The following is a 6,000-nucleotide window of genomic DNA, read 5'->3' as shown; positions in this document are numbered from 1 at the left end:
GGTTCGCCTGACTCGATGCCTAGATGTACCCGGCCATACTGCTAAGTTGGTCAGGGTAATGACTGAGGCTGGATACCGCTGGTATCCTGAGTACACGGTCGAAGAGCAATTCCGGGACTTCAATCAAAGCCAGTATCTCTGCACTGTCAGGATATTTCCATCTTATCCTGGATCCACCGAGCCTCTTCACTGTTCCTATGGACTCGGGGTTACTATTGAGATGGCTGTGCAGGACGCCGCCTACTCTATGATGACCATTATGCGAGTCAGATCTGGTTTATTTCGGGACTCTGATTTCCGGTATATGCCAGGATCACTTCCGGGAGCACAAGGGTATCTCCAGGCTATCTATGCTGACCCCACTCAGGAGGATTCACGGACTCGCACCACTGCTGAGATGCTCGAGGATAAGGACCGTGAAAATCGGGCCTTGAGGTTAGAGCTCTTCAATACCCGTGCTGACCACTGGGCCACTTTGACTCGGTTCGCACCGGCGGTGCAAGCTGGATATTCGGATATGCGCGATCTCTATCCTGTGAGATCTGCTCTGCCGGACGTGATGGTTTGGCGTGATGTAGGAGGCATCACCCCACCTCGCGGTCCCCGTAGGCCACCGTTTGTTGGTCCAAGGCCTCATCCTAGCCCCTATGGTCCACAAGCTCCGCGAGACCGTCTGTTTCCGGATGATCATGTTGAGCTTCCAGGCTATGGAGGTGACTTCTACGAGGACTACTACGGATCGGTCTGAGTTAGCGGTAGTATCACTAGTTCGCACTAGCTGTGTCGTCTATCGTCCTGCGTGACTCGTGGGATATGACCTAGTTTGTACTCTTTCCGGAGGTGTAGAAAAATAATGTATAGGAGCTTGGGATGCCTTCGATAAGATGTAATCCTCTTTCACCGTAATAGTACTTTGTTTGGTCTTGTACTAAACCCTGTATGGTGTGTATGACGATGGAATAAAGAAGCAGATTCTGTATTTACCATGTCATACGGATGATCATCTTGCATTTCGAGTTATACCTTACATTTTATATCCTATGTCGGAATCTTTAGTAGCCTCTCTTACCGGGAAATGTCTCCTAGTGTTACCGCTGAGCCATGGTAGCTTGCTACTGCTCTGGAACACTTAGGCTGGCCGGCATGTGTCCTTCTTCGTTCCTGTGTCTGTCCCTTCGGGGAAATGTCACGCTTTGAGTACCGGAGTCCTGTTAGCCCGCTACAGCCCGGTTTACCGGAGTCCTGCTAGCCCAGTGCTACAGCCCGGACCCACTTGCTGATGACCGACACGTTCGAAGCTGGGTCATGGATGCCTGTCCCTGTAAGTCTGTGCCACTTTGGGTTTACGACTAGTCATGTCAGCCCGGGCTCCTTATCATATGGATGCTAGCGACACTATCATATACGTGAGCCAAAAGGCGCAAACGGTCCCGGGCAAAGGTAAGGCGACACCCGTGGGAACACCGTGCGTGAGGCCGCAAAGTGATATGAAGTGTTACCGGCTAGATCGATGTGACATCGAGTCGGGGTCCTGACAGTGTTGGCATCAGAGCCGGACTGCCTGTAGGTTCTCCAAGCCAAACTGGTCGATGTTGAGTCTAGAAATTCTTTAGTTATATGTAGGGGAATTGTTTGTGGGATGGAACGTAAGGCTCTTTTTACTCCTTTATCTTATGACATTCTGATCTGAGTCAGTCTATTCTTCCACCGGGGACTAAGGAATTAGGATCTGTTCTCTCTATCAGGATCACGTGTTACTAATCAGTAGTACCTTATAGGTTTGATGGATACAAGCCTAGTTCAGTTCTACTACCACCTTATGTTGTTAGAATGGTTTCAGAACTTTGATATGATGATGTTGAGTATGTACGAAATCCTTTGTCAAATGTCTCAAAATCCTTTTTGAGCATTTATAGCTGTTATGCTGCCAAAATTTTGTTAGAAATTCTAATGCCTTTGCATTATGATTGTGCTTTCAGATGGCCACTCGCGACCTCAATCAAGTGGTTCGCCTGACTCGATGTCTAGATGTACCCGGCCATACTGCCAAGTTGGTCAGGGTAATGACTAAGGCTGGATACCGCTGGTATCCCGAGTACACGGTCGAAGAGCAATTCCGAGATTTTAATCAAAGCCAGTATCTCTGCACTGTCAGGATATTTCCATCTTATCCTGGATCCACCGAGCCTCTTCACTGCTCCTATGGACTCGGGGTTACTATTGAGATGGCTGTGCAGGACGCTGCCTACTCTATGATGACCATTATGCGAGTCAGATCTGGTTTATTTCGGGACTCTGATTTCCGGTATATGCCAGGATCACTTCCGGGAGCACAAGGGTATCTCCAGGCTATCTATGCTGACCCCACTCAGGAGGATTCACGGACTCGCACCACTGCTGAGATGCTCGAGGATAAGGACCGTGAAAATCGGGCCTTGAGGTTAGAGCTCTTCAATACCCGTGCTGACCACTGGGCCACTTTGACTCGGTTCGCACCGGCGGTGCAAGCTGGATATTCGGATATGCGCGATCTCTATCCTGTGAGATCTGCTCTGCCGGACGTGATGGTTTGGCGTGATGTAGGAGGCATCACCCCACCTCGCGGTCCCCGTAGGCCACCGTTTGTTGGTCCAAGGCCTCATCCTAGCCCCTATGGTCCACAAGCTCCGCGAGACCGTCTGTTTCCGGATGATCATGTTGAGCTTCCAGGCTATGGAGGTGACTTCTACGAGGACTACTACGGATCGGTCTGAGTTAGCGGTAGTATCACTAGTTCGCACTAGCTGTGTCGTCTATCGTCCTGCGTGACTCGTGGGATATGACCTAGTTTGTACTCTTTCCGAAGGTGTAGAAAAATAATGTATAGGAGCTTGGGATGCCTTCGATAAGATGTAATCCTCTTTCACCGTAATAGTACTTTGTTTGGTCTTGTACTAAACCCTGTATGGTGTGTATGACGATGGAATAAAGAAGCAGATTCTGTATTTACCATGTCATACGGATGATCATCTTGCATTTCGAGTTATACCTTACATTTTATATCCTATGTCGGAATCTTTAGTAGCCTCTCTTACCGGGAAATGTCTCCTAGTGTTACCGCTGAGCCATGGTAGCTTGCTACTGCTCTGGAACACTTAGGCTGGCCGGCATGTGTCCTTCTTCGTTCCTGTGTCTGTCCCTTCGGGGAAATGTCACGCTTTGAGTACCGGAGTCCTGTTAGCCCGCTACAGCCCGGTTTACCGGAGTCCTGCTAGCCCAGTGCTACAGCCCGGACCCACTTGCTGATGACCGACACGTTCGAAGCTGGGTCATGGATGCCTGTCCCTGTAAGTCTGTGCCACTTTGGGTTTACGACTAGTCATGTCAGCCCGGGCTCCTTATCATATGGATGCTAGCGACACTATCATATACGTGAGCCAAAAGGCGCAAACGGTCCCGGGCAAAGGTAAGGCGACACCCGTGGGAACACCGTGCGTGAGGCCGCAAAGTGATATGAAGTGTAACCGGCTAGATCGATGTGACATCGAGTCGGGGTCCTGACACAATCTTTGAGAAATTCTCAATGAACCTCCGGTAGTATCATGCGAGTCCAAGAAAACTCCGAATCTCTCCAACTGACGTGGGTGGCTCCCAATTGGTCACCGTGACAACCTTGGTGGGTCTACCGCTATTCCTACTCCAGATATAACATGTCCAAGGAATCCAACTTCCTTCAGCCAAAACTCGCACTTGCTGAACTTGGCGTATAGCTGATGTTCTCTAAGCTTCCCAAATACTAAACGCAAATGTTCCTTATGTTCTTCTTCGTTCTTCGAGTAGACCAAAATATCATCCATGAACACCACGACGAACTTATCCAAAAACTCCATAAACACTTTGTTCATCATGTTCATAAAATAGGCAGGTGCATTAGTCAGGCCAAATGACATAACGGTATACTCATATAGCCCATACCTTGTGGTAAAAGCTGACTTAGGTATATCCTGCTCTCGAATCTTCAGCTGGTGATATCCTGATCGCAGATCGATCTTGGAAAACACCTTAGCTCCTTGTAGCTGATCAAACAAATCATTGATCATCGGCATTGGGTACTTGTTCTTGATCGTCACCTCATTCAATCCTCGATAATCAACAGCCATCCTTAACGATCCATCCTTCTTCTCCACTAGAAGTACTGGTAATCCCCAAGGTGACGAACTTGGGCGTATATAACCTTTATCCAGTAACTCCTTAATCTGCTTCTTAATTTCCTCCAAATCCTTTGCGGGCATTCTGTACGGTCTCTTAGATATTGGCCCTGTGCCTAGCAAAAGCTCAATCAAAAACTCAATGTCTCTATTCGGTGGCATGCCTGGCAATTCTTCTGGAAATACATCCGGGAAATCCTTCACCACTGGTACTTCCTCCTGTACAACTCCTGATAAGGAATTTACTTGCGTCCTATTCGGAACATGCCGGGATACATACTTGATCCTTCTTCCTTCTGGGGTGGTGAGCAAATCGTCTTACTAGCGCAATCAATGTTTCCTCCATACATTGATAGCCAATCCATACCCAGAATCACATCCAAACCTTGCGACTCCAAAATTATCAGATCTAAGGGGAAAACATGCCTACCTATGGTCAATGGCATCTGAAAACATCCATGGCTTGCCATATACTCTGCTCCGGGTGAGGTTACTAGCGTGGGTGTCTTAAGAACTCTAGTGGGCAACTTATACTTGTCCACAAATCCCCTTGATATGTATGAGTGCGATGCACCAGTATCAAAAAGTACGACTGCAATAAAGGACTTAACCAAAACTTACATATTATTGCATCTGGTTGGGCTTAAACCTCCTCCACATTAACGTGGTTCACTTGTCCCCTGTTGAAAGGGTTGGGCTTCTTCCCAGAGCTTCCATTGCCGTTTCCATTTTTAGCTTCAGGACATTCATTGGCGTAATGTCCGGTCTTCTGGCACTTGTAGCAAGTAACGTGGCTTAGATCTTTCTTAGCGGGTGTTGCCGGGTTGGAACGGTTCTGTTCGCCGCTTCCTCCGTTACCATTCCCATTCTTGGGGCCACTATGGTTGTGCGTACTTCCTCCATTACGAGTGTGGCCTCCATGGTTATGAACAAGTCCTCCCGAGTTCGGGGTGAAATGAGGTCTCTGATGAGCTCCAGAATTATACTTCCCTTGTCCATACTTCCTCTTGCGGCTGTTAATCTGCTGCTGCTTCCCTTCAAGCATGAGAGCTCGATCCACCAACTCCTGGTAGTTATTGAAATTTGCCACCATCAACTGCATGCTCAGCTCATCATTCAGTCCTTCCAGAAACTTCTCCTTCTTAGCTGCATCTGTAGCAACATCATCTAGGGCATAACGTGCTAGCTTACTAAATTCATCCACATACTGACCAACAGTGCACCCTCCTTGGCGTAAGTTGCGAAACTCACGCTTCTTCATGGCCATAGCACCTGCTGAGACATGGGAAGTGCGAAAAGCCTGCTGGAACTGGTCCCATGTCACAGTGTCGATGGGGTAAGTGACTATGAAATTCTCCCACCATGATGTTGCGGGTCCATCAAGCTGATGTGCGGCAAAACGCACTCTCTCCGCATCTGTGCATCCTGCAGTAGTCAACTCCCTTTCAATCTTGCGGAGCCAATCATCTGCAACAATCGGCTCTGTGCTACTGGAGAACACCGGCGGATTCAACCTAAGAAAACGGGCTAAGTGATCAACTGGTGGTGGTGGTGGTGGGTTGTTGTTGTTGTTGTTCTTGTTGTTGTTCCCCTGGTTCTGATTCTGGACTAGTATCAACATCAATGCATTCTGCTGCTGGATCAACTGAGTCAGCTCCGGTGGGAAAGCAAACCTATTGTCGTGTCTCGGAGGCATCTGCTGGGTTTAGAAAAGATGAGAAAACAGAATAGAATGAGGTCTAGGGGGAAAACACTACCCATATGCACATGAGACAAACACAAACATTTCACTCAATCAATCAAACAAGGGCAT

This window comes from Triticum dicoccoides, chromosome 1A, assembly GCF_002162155.2.
Source record: "Triticum dicoccoides isolate Atlit2015 ecotype Zavitan chromosome 1A, WEW_v2.0, whole genome shotgun sequence".
NCBI classification, from domain to species: Eukaryota; Viridiplantae; Streptophyta; class Magnoliopsida; order Poales; family Poaceae; genus Triticum; species Triticum dicoccoides.
This window is presented reverse-complemented; position numbering follows the sequence as displayed.